At 52.7% G+C, this 13,791-nt stretch overlaps 1 non-coding gene across 1 annotated transcript; it reads left to right on the forward strand.

The window, feature by feature from the left end:
* Positions 1-10,849: 10,849 nt before the first annotated feature.
* Positions 10,850-10,922, forward strand: TRNAV-CAC (transfer RNA valine (anticodon CAC)). Its single transcript has one exon. It is a non-coding gene; the product is annotated as a tRNA-Val (tRNA).
* The last annotated feature ends 2,869 nt before the right edge of the window (positions 10,923-13,791 follow it).

Consider the following 13,791-nt stretch of genomic DNA (forward strand, 5'->3'; position numbering starts at 1 on the left):
GCATGGTGCTTTGAGACACACCTGAGACCCACTAGTCTTGCTGCCCTGCCCCCATCTCCCACCAGGCTCAGACCTGAGTCACCAAAGTTGACTCCTAGTCCGCACCTTATCTCCTGTCTGCCTGGTTCTCACATTTCTTTCTATTTATGTACAGTTTCCCCTCATCCCTCCGATTACCTGCATCCCCCCTTGCCCTGCTAAGCTCACTACAATTTTGGAGAGAGGGGCAAGGGGAGGAAATATGAGCCCTGTCCCTTTCCTGCCCCTCTTTCTTGCCCTCGGAAGGTCCAAAGTGGATATAACATCTGGCAAGCGGCAGGACCAATCCCTGCGGAGCGCATCATCTCCCCAGCCCTTGCCCTATAGTGATATCACTGTTCTCTGTTTCCATGGCAACCACAGGCTGGGAAGATAGAGAAGGAGATGAGTAACCAGGAGAGAGCCAATGAGATGGGCCGGCCGCACCGGGTGATCCATGGGGCCACAGGGAGGAGGGAGAGGGAGGCCTACTCAGCATCTTCAGCTGTTCCCTCCACTGGGGGATTTACTGTTGGCACAGGGAGAGATGCCAGAAGTAGATGCCAAAGAAGCTGAGCTGGAGGCTCCACTGACCCAGGGACATGGAGACTCCCTTTGCCCCTTTAGGGCCTAAGTCTGTGAATGCTGACCGCCCCCACCTCACCCTCCCCACGTACCTGAAACTGGGAATTTTTCTTTTTTGACTGCTAAGGGTGGTGGGGCTCTGTTTCTCTGCCTGCCACGGATTCTCAGGTTTCTCCACACCCTCCAAATCCTCCCTTGGTGCGTGGTGTCGTCAGAAGCACTATAGCTGGAGACCCAAGCAAGTCCCTTCCCCCTTCTTTTTCTAAACATCCAAACCTGTAGAGAATTTGTCTCAAATTTATTTGAGCTAAATAGAAGATGTGCCTGGAAGCAAGATTTCAACAGACTGGGATAAACGCTTCCAAGACTAAGTTTGCAGTTTCTTTTGTGCCTTTGAAATTAAGAAGGGGGCATAAGGAAGATTACATGAAGGTAGGAGAAAGCCAGGTGGGGCTGGGATTACAAAATGGTTAAGATTATGTGCTTTCTTGAGAGTTGTCATGCTCTAGATTCTAGAAGTAGGGGCCTGAGAGCGTGGTCATGCGTTAGGGCAGCGGTCCCCAACCCTCCACGGACCACCGGTTGGCGACCGCCACATTAGAATGAGGGCCCAAAAGGGGGCATTTCAAAGAGGCATTACCCTAGATGCATTGCAGCAATGTGCAGGGTCCGCTTAAGGTAAAGATAAGCCTTTTACTAAAGATATAGGCTTGACCTGCCCAGCTTGGAATTTATGATCAGATCGCCTTGTGAGGTTCCTTTTCAGAGAACTGCTTTTCTGTCCACTCCTCCCTGAGCTCACAATGCAAAGGGACTGCAGTCACTGTGGGTGGAATGGAGTGTTCCTTCTGCCACTAGGAATCCACTTCCTTCTTCCTCAGGAGTTCTGGATACTGTGGGTCTGAGAGAACAAAAGATGGCAAAGGTAGAGGTGTACTCAACACCAGTTTGCTTCCCAGAAGCTGTTGCCTGAGGCAGAATGCTCCCTGAAAGAAAAACAATGGCTCTCCTGCTCCCCCCACCCCCCAAGAGGGGGTGCAGCTCAGAGTGGAGGGGCTGTCACCTCTGCCTTTGGAAACCAGCTGTCTTACCTGTTGCTTACAGAATAAAGCCCATATTCGTTGTCCTTGCCTGATCTGTTTCATTGGTCTAGTTCAGTGGTCGGCAAACCGCGGCTCACGAGCCACATGCGGCTCTTTGGCCCCTTGAGTGTGGCTCCTCCACAAAATACCACGTGCGGGCGCGCACGTACAGTGCGATTGAAACTTCGTGGCCCATGTGCAGAAGTCGGTTTTCAGAAAGGAAAGAGACGAAACAAGTATACAAGACGAGTGTGGATGGGAGAGTTGGAAGGGGTCAACCTCAGCAAACGTACCTCAATCAGATTGAGGACGTTTTTAGCAAAGGCCAGCTTAGGAGTACCCTAATTAAGTTAATAACAATGTACCTACCTATATAGTGTAAGTTTAAAAAATTTGGCTCTTAGAAGAAATTTCAATCGTTGTACTGTTGATATTTGGCTCTGTTGACCAATGAGTTTGCCGACCACTGGTCTAGTTTATTACTGAAGTACTGCTCCAAGAAGAGTACCAGGCATGAATGAATGTTGAATGAATGAATGAATGAATAAATGAATGAGGGAATCCAGCCACCTCTCTAGCTCAGGGCCTCTGGAGTGAGGCTCACTTGGGTTCCAATCCTGCCTCTGTTACTTACACACCAACTGTGTCTTTGGGCAAGTCACCATCTCTCTGGGTCTCCATTTCTTTATCTGCAAAAAACCCAGCCGGCCTTCCAAGGACTCTGGGAAGAAGATAAGGTAGCATAAGCCTGGGACTGATGTACAAAGATTAATTGTTTCTCTCCTCAGCCTCCTCCTCTGGCTGCTCATGGCCCTCAGCACAACCCCGCCATCCCTTGCCCCATGGCCCTCTGGCTCCGACCCCTGCCCACCTCTCTAAGCTCCACACTGCAGTCGCTCCGCCCTTTTCGTACCTTGAAGGGGCGCCACGTTTCTCACTTGCCGTTTGCCTAGAATAGTCTTCCTCCCTGGCCACTACTCCTCTAGTTAACTCCTAGTCACCTTTTAGCTTTCTCCTTCACTGTCCCTTCCTCCGGGAAGCCCCACCGTCCTTATCATCGCACTAATCCTGCTTTCTTGGGTCCTTTTGTTTCAGAGTCTCTTTCCTATTGTACCAGGACCGGGCCCACGTGGCCCTGTGCTGTGTCCACAGGGCCTAGTACAGGGCCTGGCACGGTCTGTGGAGTAGACAGTCTCTCTGGAGCAAAGGAAGCAGTGTTCTCTCTGTTTGAGAATTCTGCTGCTATTCTCAGCTTTCCTCCCGCCAAAGTATCCTGTCTCGTGTCCTCTTTTTCACTCCCTCCCCGCGGGCCACGAGACTGGGCTGTTTCCCTTGTGTAGTGGGGCCCCAAGCAGTCCTGTTACTCGAAAGGGGACCGGCCCCACAGGCTGGGCCGGAGCGGGTGGGTTCTGGACTTCGTGGAAGAAAGATTTCACAACATGAGTCCGGGTGATTTTGAGAGTACGTTTGTTAAAGCTGGGACGCTGAAACAAGGGAGGGTTTACAACAGAGGAAGAACAGGAGAGAAGTTAGGCAGGGCTGCCGTCAGCTCACTGGAGCGTCAGAGGCGAAGGGGCCTTGGGGTCAGGTTCTGGAGGTTAACCTGGGGTGAGCTGCCACTGCCCATTGCTCCCTCTGGTTGCAAATCTCTTGGGAGGTTAGGATACATGCCTGTGGGGGAGGATGAGGAGACAGGGAAGGAGCAGAGGGGGAAGGGAAAGGACGCAGTCTCTTCCTCTCAGTGTTCCGGAGAGCCGTAGCTGGAGTCTTCATTTGAGGGTTTTTTTTAAATCTGGGAGTTTAAGAGACTTCTAAGGGTTATGGTCTCCACTGTTCAGCCAGGGCAGGAGGTCATTGGTTATTGCAGCCGGTCTTGGCTTTGCCTGTCTAGTTTTGCTGCTTTCTGGGCCTGGAGCTGAAATACAAGTGAGACGTAGATGCTATCTCTAGGGAGGAAAGGTCAGGGAAGGGCCCAACCACAAGACCAGTGATAAGCCAGGGGCGGAAAGGCCACCCTGGGGGTGAGGTCTGGCGCCAGGTTTGCCCCTCGCTAGGCACCCGGGGCTTTCTGCCCTCATGACTTCAGTATCTGGCTGTAAATGGTTCGGTTAGTTTGTTCGGCTGTCGGCTATCTATCTCAGTTTCCCCATTCCACTTGCCAAGGAAATTTTCTAGTTTCTTACTATCTTGCCTCCGTCCCAGGCGAGAACTGCCTTTCTGGGCACATAGGTACAGCCTGAGTCTCAATGGTAGCTCTCGGAATGTGAGGGTGATCTGGCTGCGACACCTGTCACCCCATTAATGTAGGGTTTATTCCGCTGATATGGCTGGCAAGGTGGGTGTCCCCTTCCTCCCTGTCCATGTGGGAAGAGATGACCTTCCCCGCCAGAGGAAGGAGAGGACCACTCTGTGGTCAAGGGTATGTGAGTCGCTGTGCTCCCCTGGCTAGAACCTCCCAGCGAGTTCCCAGTGGTAGCTCTCTTTGGGGATAGGGCTGTTTCCAGGAAGTAATCAAACCCTATCCCAGACTTGGGGCCGCCCGCCTCTGGCTCACTCCCCAACTACTGCTCTAGCAAAGGGCCATGGTGCCTGTGCAAAAGCACAAATACTACTAGGCCAAGTCAAGTATAATTAGACCCAGTGGTTCAGTGTCACTCCCCAGAGGTCGCTTCATTCAGGAGCAGCCTGCTCAAGATCCTGGAAAGATGCGGGCATTTCCAGGAGGCCAGCTGAGGCCGGTTGGTGTGGACCGGTGAGCACTGTGTGAGGAGAATTGGCAGCCACGGCAGGGGGCCTGGCAGGGAGCAGCCTGGGCCTCAGGAGTCCGGGCCAGGTGGACCCAGGAAGCAGGTACAGGGCCAAAGCTGTTTGCGTGGCTTGAGCTGTCTCGGGGGCTGGAGTTGTGAGGAGAAGCCTCCCTGGGCTCTGTAGTCCACAGAGACACTAGATAGGAGAAGGAAGGAGTCATCTGCGGGAAGGACGGGCAGGCTGAGGGGGCCACCAGGACTGGAGCCGATGCTGAGAGATTTCCCCCTTTAGGGGTGGGAGGTGGGAAGACCAAGAGCTAAGAAGGACGGGATCAGCCTCCTGAGGGGATGATGTCACATGGGTAAGGTTGTCCTGCCGGCAGCGGGATCATCACTGTAGGGCAAGAAGAGCTCAGGGCGGCATCAGGACCCAAGGGCTCTCTGGCCCCGTCTCCATGGGATGAGTTAGTGGCCAGGACGAGGAGGAGGGGGAGAGGCCCCGGGCAGGGCAGTTGAGATACCAGCTGTGTGAACGTGGCCTGTCAACCTCTGTATGCCTGTCTCCTCCTCGTGTGCAGGGGATAGTGATGTTCACCTCTTAGGGTTGTCAGAAGGGACAAAGGGGGTTGCAGGAGTTGAGAAGTTTTTATGCTGCAAAGCGAAGGACAGAAAATGATTGCTGACCCCGATACGGCACTTGCCAGCTCTCTGTCTGTAACTCCTATAACCCTGATAATAACAGTGAGGTAAGTACTATCGTCCCCACCCCCAATTTATAGATGAGAGCCAGGGTTGAGACCAGGAAGACTGGCTCTAGATCTTGTACGGCTTACCACTGTCTCACATCGCCTTTCCCTGTGACAGTCTTTGACCCTCGACCTTGACCCCATCTCTTCCTTTCAGTGTTCCCATCTCCACGGCAGGGGCTCGGGCCAGATGGTCTCTAATCCTTCAGCATTTGGTGGTTCAGGGAGACAACGTCCAAATGGGGAAGGGGGTGAGGCGGGGCCAGAATGGAAACGAATAAACTTTCCCAATGCCCCTGCCCCTCCTCGGAGGGTAGACTGGCAGCCTCCCCTTTGCCCTACAAGCTGTGTGGCCAACGGAGCAGGTGACATTCAGCCCCAGCCTGAAATACTCACTGGTCACTGAGGTCACTGAGGTTTGAGTGCCAGGACTGCCCGCCAACAGTCAGGCAGGGCCCATCTGCCTTGGCTAGCAGACCCCAGAGGGCAGCAGGGTCACAGCCTGCTTGAGCCACACCTCTTAGTCTCTACCCGCCCATCCTGGGCTCCCACCTCCCTCACTCAGGGTCAGTTTATCTGGGCAGCAAGCCTCGACTAGGGCCCGGGGATGAGGCTATTTCTAGACGTCCTCCCTGTCTCCTTGGCCTGGACCTCCAGCCAACTCAGGACACACGCACACACAGGCACATGCACATGCACATGCACACACACTCTCCTTCTATCACTCACTGAGCTTGCCTGCCCCTGGCTTGGTACCTGGCAGGGTACTGACAACCAACAGATGACCCAGACATGGTGACCCAGAGGCGGATGCAGCTACAGACCTACAGAAAGGCTATCACTCTCCCAGACCATGGAAGACAGAGGGAGCTGCTCAGTCTGCCAGGAGGGTCAGGAAGCTATCTCTCTGGGCTGGGTCTTGAAGGATAGTTAGGCGTCTGCCAGGTGTGGGGTGAGGAATTGGGAAGGCAGAGGAAGGAAGGGTGGCTAAGGAAGGAGGAGATTTTCCCCTTGATTGGTCTGGGAGGAGGGCAGAGGATAACAGTGGCAAGCGATGAGGCTGAGGAGATAGTTTAAGATCAGACAGGAAGAGACCTTGCCCGTCTTCTGGAGGCAGTGTGGAGTCGCTGAGGTTCGGGGCAGGCTTCATGATCTCACCCGGACTGTGGTAAGATTCTCTGGCTGTTGCGTGGAGGCCGGACTGGAGGCCGGTGAGGAGGCTGTGGCGCTGTCCCAGTCTGCTCGCCCGGTCCTGCGGCCAGCAGGAAGCGGACGGGGAGGGGCACACCTGTCCTCATGAGAGCCGAGACCTGGCAGCTGCACACATCTCTCTCTTGGCCAGAAATTAGGCCCATGGCCACATCCAGCTGCAAGTGAGATGGAGAAACATGGCCATTATTCTGGACTGCCTGTGAGTCTACATTCTAACTCTTGAAAGAAGGAGATAATGGAGTAAAGTATGGTAGCCATCATCTCAGGTAGAAACTATAGTTTAACTTTAACCCTGCTGTTTGGTTTCTGTACTTATTTGTTTGCTAAAATAATAGAAAAGTTATTTTGATATTCTGAATTATATAAATCACCCCATTCGATTGAATACCCTATTGATTGTAATGTGAATATCCCATGGGTTGTGGTCATACTGGTCTTAGAAAGCACATTTTCCTTTACCTGGGAAGGACAGCACAATTATCCCAAGGTCAGAGGGCTCCAGTTAACGTGTCCCTGTTGACTCAGTGTTCCGGAGACCCCAAAACTGTAATTTAGATCAAACCAGGTTCCTCATTCCAGACCTGAGGGCTCTAGATAATGTGTTTCTGTCAATTCAGTGATCCGGAGACCCAAAACTATAATTTAGATAACATGCTGCTTCTGCTTCTGTAAACTGCTTTTTTTGCAAACCAGGTTCCTCATTCTAAACCTTGGGATGTAATCAATACCTTTGTGATCTTTGCCTGTATAAATCTGGTGTTGGGGCTGGGGCGGGCACTATGAGATCTGGGAGAGCGAAATGCCCCCTCATAGTCCCGGATTTGCAATAAATGTGACTCTTTAGCCTGACTGGTTTGGCTCAGTGGATAGAGCATCGGCCTGTGGATTCAAGGGTCCCGGGTTCGATTCCAGTCAAGGGCATGTACCTTGGTTGCAGGCACATCCCCAGTGGGGAGTGTGCAGGAGGCAGCTGATCGATGTTTCTAACTCTCTATCCCTCTCCCTTCCTCTCTGTAAAAAATCAATAAAATATATTTTTAAAAAATAAATAAAAAGCTCTATTATCTTTAAAAAAAAATGTGACTCTTTAATTCGACTTCTTGAGGCATCCTTGTGTGATTCGAGGAGGGCCTTGTTAGGTCTGATCGAATAATTGAATAGATACCCCTGCCCCTGGGAACTGACCTTTAGACCACTTCATAACGGACACTCCCTTTCGCTTAGACCACATTCCACTTGCTCAGACCATTATCCTTCCCCTCTGGACCTTCCCAGGATCCGGACCCGCCCAGAGAATTCTCCACCCCGAAAAAGCCTGCCTGGAGTCCTTTACATCTCTGACTCCCCATCCCAAAATGGGTGCTGGCGCCATTTGGGGGCTCAGCCCATCTGGCCTCCAGATGATCGAATAACTTTATAATCCCTTAGCACTTTTGGCCTCATGGGTTCCTCCTTCGGCGACCCTAACAGAATACAGTGGTTAAAACCTGTCTCTGAAATCAGATTTCCCGAGTTTAAGTCCTGCCCTCGTACTTACCGACTGTGTGGCCTCCTCTGAGGGTACAGGGAGCTAACACGCCAAGTCTTAGGGTACAGCCTGGCATATATGAGGCCCAGGGCTGCCTTTAGTTTCTGAGAGAAGGGGGTGTCCTGGGGTCCCTGGCAGAGCTGAGGTGCCCATATGAGGGCTGGTGTGTGGCCCGGGCAGCCAGGACTATTTAGCCCTCCTTCCTTAAAACAAGGCAAAGGATGCTGGGAGCAGGATATGGGGGCTAGGAAAAGGGTGGACGGTTTTGGAGGGAATTCAAGAATAAGGGACCCAAGAAAAGCTACCCCTGGGCCTAGTAGTTTCAGAGGCAGCCCAGCCTGTAGCCCCTTCTTCTCACAGGACAGCAGATCTCCCCGGACCAGGGGGAGGAGGTGAGTTTTGAGTCAAGAGCACCTGAAGCCAGGCTCAGACTGGCTGGTGTGTGACTGCAGGTCTCTAGCCACCACTGCGCATCTCTGAACCCGCGTCTTCCTAGTTGGAAGCTGGGGTTCATTTATCCAGCCTGCCGCCACGTGACTACAAAGAATAGATGTTAGTCCTGGTTCTGGAATTGGGTTGCACTGCAGGGCTGAGCGGGAGGAAGGGATGGGTCACTGCAGGTGACAGCGCGCCCCCTCCTGGGAAGAGGGAGCATCGCAGTTCCGTCTAGCTAAGCCGCTTGACCGGCCCCATAGATTTTTAGAGAGAGTGGAAGGGAGCGGAGAGAGACACGTTTGTCTCTCTCACATCAATTGGTTGCCTCCCGCAAGCACTCCGACCAGTGCCCTTGACTGGAATCGAACCCGGGCCAAACTGGCTAGGGCTAGGGCTCTCTCTCTCACTTTTTAAATATATGTTTTATTGATTTTAGAGGGAGAGGGAGATAGAAACATCAGTGGTGAGAGATCGGCTGCCTCCTGCACACCCCACACTGGGAATCGAGCCTGCAACCTGGGCATGTGCTCCGACTGGGAATCGAACCCTGACCTCCTGGTTCATCAGTCAACGCTCAACTACTGAGCACACCGGCTGGTCATTTGTCTCTCTTAAATATATATTTTTATTGATGTCAGAGAGGAAGTGAGAGGGAGAGATAGAAACATCAACGATGAGAGAGAATCACTGATCAGCTGCCTCCTGCACGTCCCACACTGGGTCTCAAATCCACAACCCAGGCCTGTGCCCTGACGGGGAATCAAACCGTGACAGACACTCAACCACTGAGCTGCGCCAGCCAGGCTCCAGGCTCTATTTTTTTCCTTCATTTGGCCTTTTCCCAGGCTACCGGCTTTTAAACAGGGTGAGGTAAGAGAGCTAATGTGGGAAGGAGAGGAGAAGAACCCAGAGGACTAAGGTGGGAGGGAGTAGTGTGTGTGTGGGGAGATACAGCAACTTCAGAAAAATGGCCGAGGGCAGGGGCTGTGCCTTATTCACCCCTCCGTCCCCTTCCCAGGGCATGGCATCGCCCCAGGTTGGCTGACAGAGTTTGTTGGCTGAACCCTAGAGTGAGGCCCTGCTGGAGCCTGCATGAAGCCCACCCAGGCCCTGCTTCGGGGAGAATCTGAGAGGCAGCTTTGGGGCAAAGGCAATGCCTCTGGGCCGCAGGAGACGGGCCCAGGCAGGCCTCCCTCATCGCCTCGCTCTGTCACCGGCACAAACCACTTGCCTCTAGAGCGGGCTCCTCATCTAAGCACCTCGAGGGGCTGTTGTGGTTTGAGAACTATTTTCACACCAGAGAATCCTGTCATCAAACAGGCTCTTCAGTGAACATCCAGAAGATGGAACAAAAAAAGGGGAGCTATGCTCCTGGAAGCCGGGCCTGGGACCTACTGGGTGTGGTCCTGGGGCCTGAATGGACCTCCCCCTTGCCTGCTCTTTCTGAGCCTGGGGCCGGGGAGGTGTGGGGAGGGAGGGTAGAGGAAAGGGGGAGCAGGGGGAGGAGGAGGGGGGAGGGGGCGGGGGTGGGGAAATGCTATATCTCCCCCCACACACACTACTCCCTCCCACCTTAGTCCTCTGGGTTCTTCTCCTCTCCTTCCCACATTAGCTCTCTTACCTCACCCTGTTTAAAAGCCAGTAGCCTGGGAAAAGGCCAAATGAAGGAAAAAAATAGTGCCTGGAGCCTGGCTGGCGCAGCTCAGCAGCAAGCAGCTCTGGCAAAGGGCAGGCAGAGCCCCTCTGCAGTTGCCCTTCTATTCCTGGGAGCTGGTACCATCCATTGCCCATGAGGACACAGTGGTCCAGGGCCTCTGGGTGCTCAGCAGAGCGTGGAGTAGGAGGACGAGGAGAGGAGAAATGAGGGGGACCATGAGATTTGGAGTCAGCAGGCTCCTGGCGCCACCTGGTTATGTGATCTGGAGCTGCCCCGTATCTCTCTGAGTCTCAGTTTCCTCATCTGTGCAGTGAGGGGTGAATGCAATGACATCCCCGAACTCTCATTTGTCCCGGAGGGAAGATGGGGGAGGGGCGGGGAGGGGAGGGGAGCTTGTGCTTTGGCTGCTCAGAGGCAGTGGGCGGGCGCAGCATCAGGCCTGGGGGGTGGGGGAGGGAGAGGTTGGCGGGAAGATTTTGTTTGAGCCTGGGCTCTGCCACCAAGTTGGGGTGTGTTGTCCCTTCCCAGGACCACACTTTGCCCATCTGTCTAAGGGGACAAGATGCTCGCAGACCCAGGAGTCAGTGACTGTGCTTAGGATCAGAGACCGGAATGGGGACCGGGAGCTGGCTCAGGGCCGGGCCCGGGGTGCAGGGCGGCAAGGGGCCAACCGTTAGGTAGGATACAAGCGCCGGAGGGAACGGAGGTGTCATAACGTCCAGCTTTCTTGGTTTACAGATGAGGAAACTGAGACCCGAAGGAGCAACCAGGCACCCAGAGACGCCGGCGCTGCGCTGGAAGGGGAGGAACAGCCATCGCCAGCAGCCTGCCGCCGCCGAGTTTCCGTAGTGTAGTGGTTATCACGTTCGCCTCACACGCGAAAGGTCCCCGGTTCGAAACCGGGCGGAAACAGCTGTTTTTCTCATGAAATTAATTACTTAAAAACCCATTCTACTTAATTTTAAATTTTTCACGACCTCGGGGCGGGGGTGGGGGTGGGGTAGGGTGGGGGGTCGGGGTGGGGTTAGTTGTCCAATATCCTAGAATGGGTTGAGGACGGGGCCAGGATCAGAACCAGGACCCCTGACCGCCTGTTTCAGCTTTTCCTCGCAGAAAGTCGTGATGGGAGGTGCAGGGATAGCCTGGTCCAGGAAGCAGGAGCCTGACCCATCCCTAACCCCTAGGGGCAGGGGAGGACGGAGGTGACACCCGTGGAGATTGTGGGGCACAGCCTGAGCCCAGGAGCGCGGGGTCCCCGTTCTCTCCTCTCTCTGCGCGTCCTGCACTGAAGACTTTCTCACGGACGGGAATGAAGGAAACCTGCCCTCCCAACGAGTCCTGGGCGTCCAGCTGGCCTCATGCTGCCCCCCTTGAATGTCAGAGACCTGGGGATCCCTGCCCAGCTCCTGCCCGCGGTCCTCCTAGAGTTGCCCCTTCGCGCCGGGTGTGGCCCCGGAGACTCTGTGTTCTGTGACCCCGCCCCTTTCAACCCCCGGCTGTGACTGATTGGTCCAGGAATGCCTACCTGGTCCAAGCGGGCCAATCAGATCCTTGTCTGGGGATGGGCGCTAAGGCCAGGTAAACTTGTTGACTGTAAAGCCACTGCCTGCACTTTCACAGCTGTTTGTACAAAGGAAGAAGCGGGGAGCGGTGTAGGCGAGAGAAGAATGAAGTAGCCATGAAATGATACGCGAGGAGGGACAGGGGAGCTGTGCGTGCTCCCGGGGATGGCCACGATCGCTCTTCCTTCCAAACATGTATCCTTAGGACAAGTCCTGAATTTGTTTCAATTGGCCTGAGACATTGCTGCTTCGCACAGGCCAAAGGCCTTATTTAAGGCACTTACATTGAAAAACGTCAAAGGAAAGTGCCGCAGAGCCCCCAGGGTGTGTTGGTTTTATTGTCATTGTTGAAAGTGACATATCCCAAAGCACAGAGCTGTGTCCTGGGAGTGTCCCCAGTGGAAGCATAAGGTCATCTGTCACTCCGCCTGAAAACACTTTGCGTAGTGGAGAGGGCTTCTCAAAGAAAAAATTTGCTTTGAAAAGGACTTGATGAAACTTGGATTTGTGCGGTGGTGTGCAGACAAATGGGTCTTCAGAAATCCAAATGTATACGTTATAGATGTGCATATGTTTATTATAAATTAGATGTGTGTATGTTTATTATAAATTTTACTGACAAAAGGATGTGTAGCACACAATTTACAAATAACAGCACAATCTATAATAATAAAAGCGTAATATGCTAATTGGTCCAGATGTCCTTCCTGACCAAGCCTGGGGCTGTGAGGGAAGCCCAGGTCCCAGGTGCCAGAGGGAAGCCGGGTGCCGGCAGCCGGGGGAAGGGAGGTCTACTCTTGCAAGAATTTTGTGCATCGGACCTCTAGTGTATGAATTCTTGATTGTAAACCCCATATAACCAATTGGTTCTCACAGATCACTTTTGTTAATTTTTGCCAAATTCTTGTATCTGAAGTTAACTTATAGTTGTAATTCAACCAAACTTTGAAATGGAGTCACATTCCAGTCTAACTCTTTTCCCAAAACATTTATTGTCGTTAAATCTGATCCATGATCCATAATGTATTGTTATACAATTTCTCACTCTCCTATAAATATATTCATTAAACTAAAAGCTCTTTCAGCTTCAGCATTTGAGTTTAGTCTGCACTACGAACATTTTGCCCATCACTTTCTTTTTAGTCTAGAAAGTCAACAAAACAACAAATCAAGTTCTGAACACAGAGTTGGGAAGATATGTGCCGAAGCATAGCCTATGTCCAAGCCTCACTGTACAGATACAATAGATGTAGAAGAACCAAAGGAATAGGGAATAGTAACATGTAGTAAAATCTCTAGGAGGTGAGGAGTTTTGAGTACTATCTTTATTTTAATATAATGTATTTAATTGTAAATTTATGCAATTTAATTTTCCAAAAATTCTCACCTGAGGATATATTTTTATTGATTCAAGAGAGAGAAAGAGAGAGAAACATCAATCAGTTGCCCCCTGTACACCCCCTGACTGGGGATTGAACCTGCACCCTCGGTATATGCTTTCACTGGGAATCGAAATTGCCACCTTTTGGTTTATGGGATGACACTCCAACCAACTGAGCCCCCTGGCCAGGGCTGTGCAATTTAATTTAATAATGATTATGCAATAACTTGCGTGCCAAATTTCTGAACTTGTAGCAGTTGGCTTTTGCGAGCTGGCGTGAGCTAGCTTTGCTGCACTGCTGGATGTGTCTCCACCTGAGAGCATCCATGGGACATTGTCAACAAGAGTCTCCATGACCAGAGAGACTATGGTGAAGCCATGTGTTCTGGGAAAATGTGAGCTGGTTTGTGCCTGGGAGCAGAGGAAGAAACCAGAAGCAATGACTCTATCAAATTCTTGTGGGTGCCTCCTCAGTGCACTCAGGGTCAGGGACAATTCTGTGGGTCCTCCGTCTCAGAGCTGATGGAGGAATGCACCACTTTGTCCACCAGAGGGCGCAACAGAGTCCACATAGGAGCCTCCAGCCTTGGTTTATCTGTACTTGGGCCAGACAGAAAAAACCCAGTCGCTGGGAAGAGAGGGACCTGTCCAGGTCACCCTGAGAGCCAGGGACAGAGCTGGTACTTGACCCAAGCCTCCAGACACCAGTCGGGTAGGTGCAGTCCCCAGGTGGCTGAGTGTGGCCTGAGAGCTGGCTTCTCCATCGCTTCAGGATCTGCAGCCCTCAGCGAAGGCCTCTTGGGTTAGGCTGTGCTGAGCCACACCCCTGCCCAGCATG

Source organism: Myotis yumanensis, unplaced genomic scaffold (genome assembly GCF_028538775.1).
Source record: "Myotis yumanensis isolate MYYU_CA2020_CCGP unplaced genomic scaffold, mMyoYum1.0.hap1 SCAF_2, whole genome shotgun sequence".
Taxonomy (NCBI): domain Eukaryota; kingdom Metazoa; phylum Chordata; class Mammalia; order Chiroptera; family Vespertilionidae; genus Myotis; species Myotis yumanensis.